Source organism: Sminthopsis crassicaudata, chromosome 2 (assembly GCF_048593235.1).
Source record: "Sminthopsis crassicaudata isolate SCR6 chromosome 2, ASM4859323v1, whole genome shotgun sequence".
Taxonomy (NCBI): domain Eukaryota; kingdom Metazoa; phylum Chordata; class Mammalia; order Dasyuromorphia; family Dasyuridae; genus Sminthopsis; species Sminthopsis crassicaudata.
Window position 1 is genome coordinate 594,709,127 of NC_133618.1, and position 16,387 is coordinate 594,725,513.

The 16,387-nt window shown below is 38.4% G+C and overlaps 1 long non-coding RNA gene across 1 annotated transcript in view; it reads left to right on the top strand.

The window, feature by feature from the left end:
- Positions 1–1,215: 1,215 nt before the first annotated feature.
- Positions 1,216–16,387, top strand: part of LOC141558465 (uncharacterized) — a 97,327-nt gene continuing 82,155 nt past the window's right edge. The window contains exon 1 of the long non-coding RNA XR_012487074.1: positions 1,216–1,615. This is a non-coding gene — a long non-coding RNA (uncharacterized LOC141558465). The remainder of the gene's footprint in view (positions 1,616–16,387) is intronic.

Sequence of the window (16,387 nt, forward strand, 5' to 3'; positions counted from 1 at the left end):
CTCCCTAGACACCCCAGCCGCCCTTGACTTCAGCACAAGCCGCAAAAAGATTCTTTCTGGGCTCTCCAGTACAGGCCTAAAAGTTTATCCAGCCGCCTTTAGTTCTGGCCTAAGAGTCTCCGCACTGGAAGAGAAGGAAAAGTGGAGATTTTCTTGGACTGAGAGGTTGAACATAGGAGCAGGTTTACAAACTCTTTAGAAATAGAGCTGTCGGAAAATTTCGAAGTCTAGCTGACTTCCAGTGCAGCAGTACAAAATCAAATCAGTCCCCACGGCTTTCCAGAGTCCTTCACTCTTCTCCTCCGCCTAAGCCGGGGGGAAACAGGGAAGGCGATGGTGTCCCCGCCTCTCTTTCAGACCCAACCCCCAACGAATCAGGTCTTCGAGAATGCCCGCTCCGCGGCTCTGTGCGCTTGGCACGCCGCAATGGAATCTCTCCCGGCAAGCACCCGGGACTGAACAAAAAATAATTCACACAGTCCCTAGCGCCTTGGACTGAGGGGGGAAGCCTTCTAAAAGATTCCTTGGTACCAAAGCCTAGTTCCACTTCTTTTCTGGGAAATGCGAGAGAGAGAGAGAGAGAGAGAGAGGAGAGAGAGAGAGAAGAGAGAGAGAGAGAGAGAGAGAGAGAGAGAGAGAGAGAGAGAGGAGAGAGAGAGAGAGAGAGAGAGAGAGAGAGAGAGAGAGAGAGAGAGAGAGAGAGAGAGAGAGAGAGAAACCCTAAAAATCGGAGCATTGCTGCCAGGGGCCTAGTTTAACGCCTTCTTCCCTCGTGGGGGCATTCCCCACTACCCACATCCTCACCTGCCACCTAGTTCCTTCTCTCCCCTATATGTATATATAGGCCCGGTCTCCATAACACTTGGCTGGACCCTGACGTCAGGGAGAACTTGATCTCGCCCGTTTCGCTCCTGCTTCTGAAACTGATCCTTGAAATGAGAGAACAGCCTCTACACAATTCCCATGGCCTTGACATAAGGTACAGCGATAAATATACACCACTAATGAGCAATTACCATATAATCACCTTCCAATTAGCTCGCATAATGATGAATTAAACATTCTAGCAGGCTGGATTAGGTTTCTTACTTTGTATATTATTTACGAAGGCTATAGCTTCTGCAAAGGACCAAATATCAAATTAGATGGGGAATTTACAGTTGGGGGTAATTATGCATTCAGGGCAGGGGCTGTGTTTTGGTCACTTGTCAAACGAAGTTCCTTGGAAGGTACTGCCCAGTTTATTTGGGCTTTTTTTTCTCCCAGCTCCTTTAGAATTGTTTAGTGTCCTTCTCTTCGCTATCCCTAGCCCTAACCCCGTTTTCTTTTCAGTGACGTGTCTGCCCACTTTCTAGGGCCTGCTCCTAACCCTGACTGGGTCTAGAAGGACTGGAGACATGAAGCTAGGGGGTAAGCGAGCTGGCCTTGAGGGAAGTTCCTAAGGTTTCGTATCGCCTCTCCTGCCGCCCACCGAACTGCGAGGCGGGCTGTGGCTCTCAGCTTCCAGGAGAGCCTAATGAACGAGTCCTCCAGACATCTATCTCTCTCTCTCTCGTGCTGAAAAGAGATGATCCCAAGCGCCCGCAATCCCTACTTGACAAGACAAGGGGCCAAGGTAGATTTTCTCTTCTTAGTTTTAGTTCCCTTCCCTTCCCCCCACCCCCATTCCGCCATAACATCTTCCAACAAGACCTCACTTCTGCTTTGGTCGGGAGGGTCGAGGAATATTTGAGGGGAGAGCTACTACTTACTGTCCCTCTTACCTTTATCCTCACCAATTTCTATTTCCTCATTTTTAACCCTGTAGGTGACTCAGAACGAAATACCGCTTCACCCAGCCTCCTTCACCTCTCAGTAAATCCACCCCAACTTTATTGTTCAGAAATGAATTTTGGCAAGAGATTAGTTCCTAATCTGATCTAACGCTTCTGACATTTTGGAAGAAGATGAAAATGGCAGCTCAATTTAGTTCTGAAACAGGGTCACTCTGCAGGGCAGGCAACGGGGTCTTTGGAAGTTGGTGTCTCAGCTTTTGGAGGGGCCTTGGGACTTTGCCCCATCACTTTCTACACACTTTCCCACTTATCCATCCGATTGTTCACCAGTCACACACCTTTCCTGCTCAATCCTCTAAATCCAAGGAAGCATTGTCATCAGCCCTGAAATCAAGAGTAAGAGGCAAGATCACACCTTCCAAATTTCAATGACCTTTACAAAAAGGTCAGTAAGTCTTTAGCGATCCTATCTCCTCTGCATTTCCTTGAAGACAGTGTGACTCCTGTTATCCTCAGGCAGATAGGGTCCTGGAAAAGAAGTAGAATAAAAATGTAGGCAGAAGGGATTGTGAGAATTTGAGCCTTTGGAAAAAACAATGCATTAAGGCTTATATACTATATTATGGTAAGTTTACAAAATACTCTTCTCATAACAACCCTCGAATACGAAATTTGAATGTTAATTTTCCCATTTCACAGATGAGCAAACTGAGGCTCAGATGTCAATGAATGTGGTTTTGGGTCAGTCTGAAGTTTTCTGATAGCAACATCAATGCTTTTTCCATTACACCCCAGGAGGAACAGCTAACTACGTTTTTCTGCTCCTGGTTTCTGAACTTGTTAAGTGGATTCTAGAGGTCTGCAAAGTCTGGCTCCCTTGACTATCCTCAGAATAATAAATAGAAACAGTTCAATTTTTTGTAAATATTCAATAAATATTTATTGAGTAACTTCTTTGAGCAAGGCACCATGTTAGGTACTTAGTATTTTAAAAGAGAAAGAAAGGGGCAGGTAGTTGGTGCAGTGGATAGAGTACCAGCCCTGAAGTCTGGAGTACCTGAGTTCAAATCTGATCTCAGACACTTAATACTTCCTAACTGTATGACTTTGGGCAAGTCACTTGACTGCAATTTCCTCAGCAAAATAATAATAATAATGATAATGATCATATGAAAGAGAAAGAAAAAAGTATCCCTGACTTCAATTTAGGGGGAGGGAAATTATATGTACACAAATAAACATAACACAGGATAGGGTATGATTATGAGTTCAGAAAAGAGCTCCGTATACAGGTGATTCAAGAACACTTGACCAAGAAGTAAACATTTTCATCCTGGGGAGGAAGGGAGGGAATCCTGGAAGGCTTCATAGAGAAAGTGTCATATTGAGATGAGACTTCCTGAAAGTCAAACCTTTTTTGAAAGGAAGTGTAAAGTTTTAGAGAAGTGACTGGATTTGTCAACTGGAATGTTGGTTTCAAATGTTGTTTCAGTCCTTACTAGCTGTGTAATCCTGGGGAAGCAATGCCACTACTCTTTCCCTCAGTTTATCTATAAAATGAGAGTTGTGACCTTCTATTCCTATATCTATGATCCTATGGATATGAGGAGTGAGGATAATAGAAATAGAAATAGGCTCCAAGGAACCTTAGATGTTATTTGGTTTTGCACCTTCCCTTTATATAGAGGATGGATTGGCCAGTATTCGAGGAATTTGTCCACAGTTAGTGAATGATGGTCCCAAGTGTGGAATCTCCTGGGGCTTCTAAATCCAAATCAGTGTGTTGTTTACTATACAGTCTCATGATGTGACTTTTGATCCATTACTCACCTCCACCCTTTCTATCATTCACTGGGCTGGCTTATCCTTCCATCTTCACCTTGAGGGCTCAATCAGAACTCAAAGTTCTTTCCTCTAAAGAGAAAGATTGCCAAACTTCAGACTCCTTTGAAAAGGATTTTCGTCTATAGGATTTCCCATGGACTCTAAATACACTTTAGAATCCCACTGGACAGTTAGGATCTAGTGCATCCCACTCAATACTCTACTCAGCCTCTGCTACATGGATTCTTGGAAAGGCCAGGATCTCAGAGACTTTCCTTCTTCCTCTGACCCTGTCTTCCAAATCTGGTTTGTTGGAAAGCCTTAGAATTTAACAATGAGTTTGTATTCATAGGAAGAGGCAGATAGTAGCTTGGCTTTTCCTGGCTTTTCATACTCCCAACTATATTGAATAAGATTCTGAAGTAAGGTAAAAATAGAGGTTAGAGGTCAGGGTACTGAGGGTTTGGGGGGTAACTATCAGAAGCAGACATGATATCTTCTATCAGTGGACTGGGAGGGGGAGTAGATAGGAAAAGAAGTCCCACTATATTGACTAGAACAAGACAACTGATCTGGCATTTATTTCTCTATTCATCATCTTATGAAAGTCTTGGTACTTGGGATTTCCCAGCTTTTAGCAATGGCTTGGTCTCTTTTGTTGGAGGGGAACAATCTGCATTTCTCAGGAAAATACTGGGCTGTTAGGGGAGCCTTCCTTAGAGAGGAAGACAATGAGGGAAAATCCCAAAGAGGCATAAAGAGGTACCTTTTTGACCTTCAAAAAAGGTTTCTTCAGGAACTAGAACTTCTCCCTTCTTCTCTGATATGCCTCTCTAATCAGCATCTGTCAAAGACAAACCATCTCTTGGAATAATAATTTTTTTTTAAAGTTTCTAGACTTTTGTCTGAGTTATAGACAGGAACCCCGGGACTTCTAATCTATAGGACCAATTGGGCATTCCAAAAGGAAGATATTTAAGCACTTCAGAGGAAAAATCTGGATACACATTTATTTGTGTGTGGAGTTGTGCTTGTCTATGGATGAGTATTGGTGTGATCAAAGATAACTCACTCATATATAGATATAGATATAGATATAGTCACTCAGCCTGGATAACTCACTCATATATATATATATATATATACATACATACATATATATGTATATGTATGTATGTGTATATATATATATACATATATATATGTATATATATATATATATATATATATATATATATATATATATATATATATATATACACACACAGATATAGTCACTCAGCCTGGATTTTTAGTATGACTGAGACAAACTCAAATTTGATTAATTCTGAAGTTCAAATGATCTGAGCTTCTCCTTGTCTCCATCCTAAGATGCTCAGTCTGTCCCTTCTACTTGATTTTGGACGCCTGATGACACTTGAGTGTAGAGAAGACACTGACTACTTCCTTGGGGAGTGGTACCTTTCTCTGGAAGACAGAATTGGGTGATTCCCGACCTTAGGAGAATGAGGAAGAGATATGCAATGGGCCAGGCCAACATTTTCCCTTCCCTCCTTTGTTAAATTCTTAGGGGCAGGATAGGTACAATTTTGCTCCAGCAAATTTTCTCTCCAATACTGAGGAGTTTTTTTTTCAATAGGTGGTCTAATAACTTCCACCTCTCTTGCCTTCTCTGTTCTTGATTGGAAAAGGGGGAGGAGAGGACTACAGGGGTTTATTCTCCCTTCCCCCAGCCAGGCAAATGCAGGCTCTGTAAATGACTGTAATTACATATTTCTATGAAAAACAAAAGTGTCATCTAATAATTTAAAACAGTTCAAGTGGAAGGTCTGTCAGTTCTTTAAGTAAACGATACTATGTTGATTCAGATGTTGCCTTCTGTAATTGTTGTCTGGGAGGAAGCACAGAGGGACTTATTCAACTCTGGAAGGGTGGCTTAGTGCTGAGGTTTATGAAAAAATAACATTAAAAAAACCCCAATAACTCTCCTCCCCTTTCTTTTCTTGACACAGGTTTTGAATTTTCAAGCTGAAAATAGGATTTCACTTAAATCTTGTTTCCGAACAGATCCATTTGTCAGTTCCCAAGAAATAGGAATGGATGAAGGAAGAGCAAATATACATATATGTATACATGGTGTTTGGAATATGAAAAGAGGGGGAGGAAGTCTAATATATCCATCATTTATTCCTTGTTTGAACAGGTTGAAGTTCCAAAGGTGAGGTTTTTTGAGGATCTTAAACAAATAGTCTCTTCCTAAGTCTGACTTTAGGAGAGGTAGAAATAAAACAAGTATGAACAAAGAATATTCAGAGAGTTTTAGGATTTGAAATTTCACTCTGGAGTCTTATAACTATATTTTAAATCATGTTGATTCACTCATAGTGGGTTGGGTGGAAGATGCTGCAAGGCCTTGAGAGCACTGGATCATTGTAAGGAGACTGGAGAGCAAGAACAAAACTAGAATTGGAAGTGACCTCAGAGTCCATGTAGTCCAAACACATCTGACCAAGAATCCTCTCTCCAATAACTCCAACATATGATCATCAATCTTTTGCTTAAAAATCTATCCTGTCCAGGAACAGTTCATCCCACATCAACACTTTAATTTTACCTGTGAAAATTTCTTAAAAAGCCAGTATCTATTTCCTAATAACATGTGTACCTACACACATAAACCCTATTCAAATAAGCATTTTTTTTTTGGAATATCATATTATGTTACTCCACACCCACACAATTCAGTCCTGGCCAACTTGTCTTGAGTTCTGCTTGCAAATATAAAAACAGAAACAACAACACATCCTTGAGTCTCTGTCTGAAGATCTTTTATGATGGAGGTGAATATATTTCTATCTTTTCTGTTCACATGTTCTCTGTATTTATAAAGGAATCTTTATTCCATATGTTGCAAAATCAAAGCAGTTTTGCTGGGAAAGAAGACAGGAGACTTGTGATGAGCCTTTTCATCTGGACTGCTTTGTAAGGGGTTAGATATCTTTCTTATCTATGATCATTTTCTTCCAGCTCTTCACTAAAATTTCCTCAATTCTTCTTCTTGATCATTATTTCCACAATATTTAGTTCAACAGAATCAGGATAACATGATACACAGTAATAACAAAATTGTGTGGTGATCAACTATGATAGACTTAATTCTTCTTAGCAATTCAGTGATCCAAGACATTTCCCATAGACTTAGGATAGAAAATGCCATCTACATCCAGAGAAGGAACTGAAGATTGAATGCAGATGAAAGCGTATTATTTTCATTTATTTTTGTTTTTCCCTTTTACTTTGATTTTTCTCTCATAACATGATTAATATGGAAATATGTTTAAAATAATTGTACATATATAACCTATATCAGATTGCTTGCTTTTGGGGAGAAAGAGGAAGGAAGAAAAGGAGGCAGAAAAAAATTGGAAAAAAGTTGGAAACCATCTTTACATATAATTGGAAAGTTTTAAAAAAAGTATTAAATAGGGAAAAACAATATTTAGCTCAACTCAGAAGTCTGGAAAGTTGTTTGGTTAAAAAGCACCTATTCAACGATTGGATTGTTTCTCAAGCAAATATAGCCACTAAAGGTTGTGGTGTAGTAGAGATGGAATACAGGGCCTACCATTAAGTTTTTCCACAAATTTTCCTTTCAACCACAACTGTGGAAATGCTTGTAACTTCTCAGGAATAGATTTTCACAGAGGAGCATCAGTCTCCTACTCTAACTGGCTGTATCCCAGTTACAAGAATGGCTCCTTCAGGCCAACTTTATTAGCTATGATATGACATGCAGCATATGTTAATGGATATCTTCAACTAGGCTTGGGTTAGGCAACCTGACTGTTGCCTTATATGACTTAAAAAGGTGGGATTGAATTTAATAAAAGCTTTATGATTATTTTATGCTATTATTATATTTTAATATTTTAAATTTTAATATTCAGATGAGTCAGAGATGAGTTATGAACAAACCATATTAGCTCAATTTATTGTTCATCTTAGGAATCTTCTGTTGTTGTTATATGATGTCTCTAAGAATACTATTTTTCAAACTTATGCCAAATTGTTCCTGGTCCTTTGTGATACCAACCAAAATATGTAAACTCATTCCAAGATTCCAGAAAATGGGCTTATGTTTGTGTTTTTCTCTCTCTGAAAACTGGGAAAATTTTTCCCAATAAGTGAGAGAATAATAACTTTATCACTATCTTCATGGGGATTACTTATTTCTCATATTAATCTGGTTCAGAATAGGCTAAGTATCTAACAATCCTCCAGTTTGGAGATGAAATCTTATCAAATCAGATTTTCAAAGACAGAGGGAACCTAAGATGTAATATAATTTGACTTCCCAACCAGACAAGAATCATTACAAGATTTTTATAACATCAAGATTCTGCTTTAACTGCCTTACTTATTTCGAGCTCATTCCCTTACAAGTTAGTCCATGTAATCTTTTTGACAGATAGGATTGTATTTTTTAAATCCTTTAATTTATTGAGCAAAATCTACACACCCATGACTTCTATTCATTGGTCATAATTTGACCAGGAGCTGTATATTCTGAAGTCCAAAGATATTGGTGTTCTTGCCTTTCCTGACCAAAATACTGTATTTTTGTATACTACATGAAGAATTTTCTCCTTCTTTATTGATGCCTTCAAGTCTCAGATAAAACTTCACCTTAATGCTGGTGTCTTTCTTCTAAAATCATTCCCAATTTATCCTGGACATATCTTGTTTGTAAAAAGTTTGCAGCTTCTCTCTCCCATTGGACTGTAAGCTTCTTAAGGACAGGGATTGTTTTTAGCTTTCTTTGTCTCACCAACACTTAATATAGTTCTTGGCAGATAGTAGGTGCTTTATAAATGTTTGCCAACTTGTTGATTTGACATAAATAAATGTAATACTTTTTCCATATAATAGTCCTTCAGTTATTTGAGGAAACCAGTCATGCCGTCCTCATGGGACTTTTTTATTTTTCCAAAGACAAGCGTTTCATGCTCCTTTAATTGCTCCACATAGGTCATGGCTTTCAGTTTTTCTAGATTTCAGAAAAACAGCTCCATTTGGAGAATAGCCTTTTTAAAATTGGGCATTCAGGACTGATTGTGGTCTGGTCAGGTGTGGCCTTACCACAGAATACAGTAGGACAATTGCTTTATTGTTTTATGTCCCATACTTCTCTTAATCCAACCTAAGACTGAATGATTTTGGTTTTTTATTTTATTTTCTTTGCAGCCACTTCATAATTTTAGGATTGTGGACTCACATAGAATTTCAGATTTGGAAAGGACTTCAGAGGTGGAATAATTTAACTTACTGCCTAAACCATCTTTGATGAACTGATCTCTGCTTGAGCACTTCTGCTCCATATCCTCTGAGCAGACCATTTTCCTTTTTGGAAAGCTCTAAATGTTGGAAAGTTCTCCCACATTGAATCCAAATTCCTGTCCCCTCCACTGATGAGTAAAGAAGAGTTTGGGCAAAGAATTTCCTGAACTAACATCTAAATTAACCTTCTGAAATAACCTGTTTCTGGTTTCTTAAGATGTCTAATTGGGGCAGGTAAATAAGAAGTACATGATATTCACCATTTTATATACAACCTTCTCTATTTTATTTTAATGAGTATGTGGAACTGCTTATTTTACTTGACACTTGAGTTCAGAATAAGAAACAAATAAATATTCAAATAGGAGCAGTTAGGTGAGCAGTGAGTAGAGAACAAATCCTGGAGTTAGGATGAACTGAATTCAAATATAGCCTCAGACACTTACTAGCAAGTTATGTGACCCTGGGTAAGTCACTTAATCATGATTGCTCCCCCCAACCAAGCAAAAAAATTATCATAAATACCTAGTGCAGTTGGAGCCACCACATTTCTGGCATGATAATTAAGTTAATTATCAATATTAATCAATTTTAATAATCAAGATTCATAGATATGGGTACTGTCTTCATTGGTGCATATTGTTATCCCTCTGTCTTAGTAAGCTGTCTTCATAAATTGATTTGGTGAAAAATAAATACATAAAAAAATTAAATTCTCTATGGCAATGAGCTTCCTTGAATTTAGACTGGCCATCGGATGATATGTAATCTATTTCGGGACCTAGCCTCAAAACAATATGCAAGGAGTTGCCAGATATAAGTGGCCCAGTGGGGAGAGTTCTGGTCCTGGAATCAGGAAGACCTGAGTTCAAATTCTGCCTCAGATACTTATGAGCTGTTTGATCTTGGCCAAGTCATTTAAATATTGTCTGCTTCAGTTTCTTCATCCCATTTCTCATGAGAATAATAATAACATCTATCTCATAATTGAGATAATATTTATAAAGCACTTAGCATAATGCCTGGGACATAATAGGCACTATACAAATGTTAGCTTTAATATCATTATTATTCTTTGAAAATTGAGCTACTTCTATGCCATAAAGAAATATCAGAGAAGGACTTTGGTGGAATATTACTCTCATTGATTCACATAATTTTAGTTTGTTTTTACATGGGGGCAGCATAGTTTGGAGTGAGGAAGATTTAAGTTGAAATCTTTCTTCTTTGACTCATGAGGTATGTGATCCTGCTTAAGTTTTTTGTGTTTGTCTTTTTTGAGCTTTAGACAATTCCTTCGGAATTACCAACCAAGTCACAGTCTTACTCTGTGATCTACCATGGTGAATGGAGTTGCTCACACCAACAAAATAATCAATCCTTCCAGTATTTCTGAGTATCATTTTGTCATAATGATAGGGCTAGCTAAATAGGCAGTTTAAAATTCCAGATTTTCCAAAACAATTTTGCAAAGGTTGCTGTAGTGAATCACTCAGAGCCTCAGGGGTTAAACAGTATTTTAACTAAAGATATATTCCAAGACCCCAAAGTAAAGGAAGTTTCCAAGACTGTTAAAGCTACTAAGAAGGTTAAAAGCACTCACTTAGCAAGTTTCCTGAAATCTGCCCCCTCAGTAAATATTTAATATATACCTACTACAGCAGGTACTAGGCTATGCTCTGGGATCTCAGGAGTTCTTTTTCAAAATGCTAAAAACTGAATTTATATCTTTTTTTTTTTTTCAGAGGGCCCACAGTTAAGTTTTCAAACAAGTCCCATCAAGCTAAAATTAATTCAAATTGCCCAGATCTGCTCCATGACTTTCTCTCTCACAATATTGCTGGGAAAGGAGCAAAGGGTAGAGAGATATAACTGGTGGTCTCTCCCTTCCTCTGACTCTCAGCCCCATCAATAAAATACCCTGCCCTCTTTACAACTGTCAACCTGATAGCACAAAAGTTTTGTTCCTCATTTTTGTAGCAAAGCTGAGGGGGTCAATATGAGTCAAAGGTGTCAGGGGTCAGAAAAGCTAATATACTCTTAGAGTTGTGTGTCCAGAATAGTTCCTCTGTATGCTATGCTGGACTGACCATCTCCAGATCACAGTGTTCAGTTTCAGGTGCCAGAGGTATAAAGTTTAGGGAGATGAGACAGATTTTGTGTCAACTCTCTTAAAAACTAGAAATGTCTTTCCATCCATTTATTTATTATTTACTTCACAAGTTTTAAAAGCATGTGTTCCAAGTACTAATGAAAAGCTACAAAGACAAACTTCTTGTCCCTCAATAGTCTCTGCTCTCAAGAAGTGTACATTTTAGCATCTCTGCTCTCAAGAAGTGTACATTTTAGCATATGTATCTGGGGAAGTATGACAGTATGTAAAAGCAAATACAAAGTTGATACAAAGTAGTTTCCAGGAGGATAGAAGAGGGCATTAGTAACTGTTCCACAATGGAATGGATTGCCTTGTGAGGAAAGAATTTCCCATCAGTGACAAATGTTGCAAGTGGAGGTAAGCTTACCCTTGGTGAGGGATGTTATGAAGAGATTTTTACAGAGGGAGACTATAGACTAGATAACCTCTGGGGTAGTTTATCAGCTCTGGGATTTAAGAACATGGCTTCCTCATGAACTTTGATAAACTAATGGAGATAATGAAATTCTCAGATGAATTTCATTATCTCCATTAGTTTATCAAAGTTCATGAGTCAAAAGGATGTGATTCTACATGTAGATAAATTCTGAAGGATCCATTTATTCCTGTCACCTCCACTTTGTCTACTCCACCCCATAAAAGTCATGGTACATAGCAAGTAGTTTTTTGGGGAACTTAGTGAAGAAAAGAGTATTAAAAATTTTGGGAGCAATTCATGAACAGCAATTCAATGGGAGAACCAAAAATATACATGATATTTTAGCAATAATGATAGGACAGCAGGTAGCACATGTGGGGAGAAAAGGGATCCCAACTGGGCAAAGCAGTACATTCACTTGAGAGCTTTTCGAATTTCTTTTAAGGGACTTAATAGCCTATGTATTCTTGTTTCTGTGTTTGAGCAATAGAATGAGCCCATCATTATCAAAAGAAACCCCTCTGCTAAAAGGGATACTCATATCCATTAATCTGGGACAGTGTAGACAGAGATACCCTCAACACACTGCTACTTGACTGTAATGGATAGGCCTGAGTATGTCTCCATCTAGTGAAGAATGAATTAGTGATACTCATTTAATAATGAGAAATGGAAGCCTTCCTTTAGATTTCAGGCATATATATATATATATATATATATATATATATATATATATATATATATATATATATATATATATATATATATATATATCAAGACAGACCACTATTTCTATTTGCATAGAGGAGAAAAATATGAGAAATGCTGACTTTCCAAAGGAATGAATTGCATATTTCCTATAGAATTGGAAGAAGACTCCATGCAAGGTTCAAGGGAGGGAGGTTTTTATTATAATAATAATTATTATTTTTTCATTGTTCCTTAAGTGGAAAACATATCTATAACTTGAATGGTAAAACTAAATCTACAAATGATCAATAACCAAGTGTCAAATACCAGTGGTTATAACTGATGTGTTTCCCTCTTTCCCCCATTCCTACTCACCAGTCTAGGCCAAATGCTCATCTTCACACAAATCACTGATTTTTACTCCTATTTGTGAGCCACCACAAGACTATGATGCACAGAACTGACTCTCTCCATTGTTCCAAAAGCTTTTTTGGTTCCCTCTGGTTTATAGGATTATAAGATTATAAGTGACTGAGTAATAGAAAATATTCTTTATCATCCATTCCAGGAAAAACCCTATTCTGGGAGCACAGGTATATCTACAGTTAGGGTCATGATGTACTACTTTATTCTGGGATGAACAAAAGGACCAATCTTAACGTTTGAGCCGGAGAACAGTTACCCATTTGTAAACTCAGGAATCTTTTTTAATTTTTTTCTTTTTTGCTTAGGCAATTGGGGTCAAATGACTTGCCCAGGGTCACACAGCTGAAAGTGTTAAGTGTGCAGTCACATTTGAACTCAGATCCTACTGACTTCAGGGCTGGTGCTTTATCCACTGCGCCACCTAGCTGCCTCTCAGGAATCTTTTTTAAGATTCTTCCCAGTTTTAAAATTGTAGGGCTCAATTAAAGTAGGATTCATGTTATCTTCATCTTTGCATGTATCCCATATGTCTAGCAGAAGGCTCGGCATGGTAGCTGCTTTGGTATGTGTTGTTTTGAATTGAAAGCTGAGGATAGATGTATTGAATTGAAAATTGAGTATCACAATAGATAAATGGCAAAATGTTTGTTTAAAAAGATTGCCATCCCTTAGGAAGGAAGAAGAACTTGTCATGTGCCTTTTTGGGTGTGTCTCCATATCAGCTTCCGAATTCATCCTAGGCCAAAGCATATGATTCCATTCACCCCTAGCACGAATTCTTCCCAAACAAAACTGCTTTCTGAGGAGTCTGTAGATAGGTAGGTTGAAGGGGCAATCAGTATATGCCCTTCCTACCACAACGTTTCACGATACGTCCAACTGAGGCTCTCATTTGCTCCTGGACACAGGGGTTGCCTACTTGTCAGTCAATGAGTTTTTGGAGGGGTTTGTGTAGTACAACACTTTCATCAGTATTATATGTTTTTTTCAAAGCTCCTATGAGTACTTGATCTCATTTGATCCTATGGTGACTGACCAAGTGTCCATGGCTTTTCCAAAGCTCTTCTTTCAGGGTCCCCTTTCCATGCTCCCCTGGCCAGATTACCCAAGAAATAGGTTGTCTCTGCAGCTGTGCTGGTTTTACCTGCACAATCTCTGCATTTTTAAGTGGTGTTCCTAGCAGGTAATTACACCCACAGCGGCTAAGTTGCACCTTTAGCAAATTAGGCGCTGGTCTGAAGGTGTAATTAAGCAATTGGGAGTGCAATTTAGCAATTGCAAATACATTTCCTTGCTGGTCCAGCTATATACAGGCACAAAAATGATTTCAAAGGCCTGTTGGAAACCTGTTTTGAAAATATGACCCTCTCCATTTTAAGCTGTGGCAGTTCTCTGAAGAGAACTTCATTTGGCCTGTGCAAAAGAGTTCTTTCCCTGCAAACATCTCCTGTTTGATTTATAAATATTGGGGAAGAATCGTTGATGTGTCAGGGTGCCAAACATAATTAGCGTTCTTTAGGAAAAAAACTATGCTATTGTTTCTTTAATTATAAGTCTTCTGATATTAAACAAACTCTTGGTGGTAGAAATGTGTTGATTAATTATCCCAAACAGTTCCTTTTGAAAGTTGGGAAATGTGTCTACTGACCTCTTCAGGAAGGCAGTTTATCATATTTCTTCAAGAGTGTTATATATACCTGTACTTAAAAGTCTGAATAAGAAATGGATACCTCAGCAGCTAGACTCAGGTAAAGCTGGAGGTCTGCTTGTTGCCTGAAGCACTCAGACTTGGGGGGGGGCATATGGACCAAACTGCAAAAGTAAACTTTGCATCCAGTCCAAGAGTTTCATTCTCTGTAGCCTAATGCTATTCACTAGCCAGATGGAAAGGAGCAGAAGAGGAATCCTGCATGCAGGTGTTCTGCCTTCTGTGTGGAACAATTACAGAATAATCATGGGACTTATTAAAAATCATTTATGTCCTTTTATTATAGGCTTAAATTATGTAATATTGGTTACTCACGGAGTTATAACCCACCTTCCCCACCATGATTCATTACTCCCAACTTTCCTCTTCTTTTAATGTCTGTATTCACTGATGAGTACAAATCTGAGAGGAGCCTCTAAAAACCTCCTGAGTTCAGCCAAGTAACCAAAACAAGCCACATCACAGGGGCAGGATATTGCAAGAGACAATGACTTCTATTTGGAAGGATGTAGGGATAGCTGCCAAATGCATGATTAACAAGGGTTTATTTCATCTTTATAGGATGCTTCATCTCAACTGGATTCTTCTCTGCTGTCTATAAACATTCCTATGTCTTCTTCATCCTCAAAAAACCTGCTTTGATTTATCTATTTCTTCTAGCTGTTGTCCTATATCTCTCTTCTCTTTGATGGCTAAACCCCTTGAAGAAGCCCATCTACAAACAATGCCTCCATTTTCTTTCTCTCTCTCTTTTTAATTCTCTGCAGGTTGGTTTCCAACCTTATCATTCCTCTGAATGCTTCCTCTGAAGTTGCCAATGGTCTCCTAATTTCTAAATTTGATGGATTTTTCTCCATCCTTATTTTTAAAAAATCTCTGCAACCTTTGACATTCTAAGTCTTCCTCTTTTTAATACTTCTCTCTATTTAATGCTTCTTAATACTCTGTTTCTATAATCCTCCTGGTTGTCCTCCAACTTCTTTGCTGGATCTTCATCTAGGTTATGCTCACTAACTATGAACATTTCTCAAGGTCCTGTCTTCTTGTCTCTACCTTCTTTATACTATCAACTTTTGTTCTTGTCGTCTTTCATTCTATTCAATCATATCTGACTCTTTGTGACACAATGTGGGCATTTCTAGGCAAAGAGACTGGCATGGTTTGCTATTTCCTTCTTCAGCTTATTTTATAGATGAGTAAACTGAGGCAAACAGAGTTAAGTATCTTGTCTGGAGCATACATCTAAGAAATGTCTAAGATCAGATTTGAACTCAGGTCTTTTTTATTCCAGGCCAGATGTTCTACCCACTCTGCCTTCTAGTTACCCACATTACCAGCTATCCTTGATTAAATTATTGTCTCTAAACAGGTGATTTTTAGATCTATTTATCCATTCTAAACCTCTCTTGAAATCCAGGCTCATATCTCCTACTATCTATTGAACATCTTAAAGTGAAAACTGAATTCATCTTTACTGTCTACCATTTCAACCTTTCCTACTTCCTAACTATCAAGGGCACACAATCCTCCCATTTACCCAGGCTCACAATTTAGGTGTCTCAGTTCATCACCCTTTGTCATTCTGTCCCATTCAAGCTGTAACCAACTCTCTTGCATCTGTTACCTCTCTTGTGTATTCCTCCTTCTTTCCTCTAAAACTGCTACCACTCTGATGAAAGCTTATTACCTTTCTGGACTATTGCAATAGTATGTTGGTTGGCCTCCTTGCCTCAAATTTCTTCTCTTTCCAAACCAACCTCCATTCAGCTATCAAAGTGATCTCCTAAAATACAGTTTTTGATGATGTCAGCTCCATGTTCAATAAATTCTAGTGGTTCCCTATTACCTTCAGTATCAGATATGAAATCTTATTTGGCTTTTGAAGTTCTTCATTGTTAGGATTACTAGGTGAGAACTCAGGTTGTCTGGATAGTGACAAGGTGAGAATTCAGGTTGGACAATTACAAGGTGAGAACTCAGGTTGACTTGATAGAAGGAGAAAGGAATGGGCGTGGGATAATGCAAGGGCTTCTGGGAAGAACCACTTCAGCCAA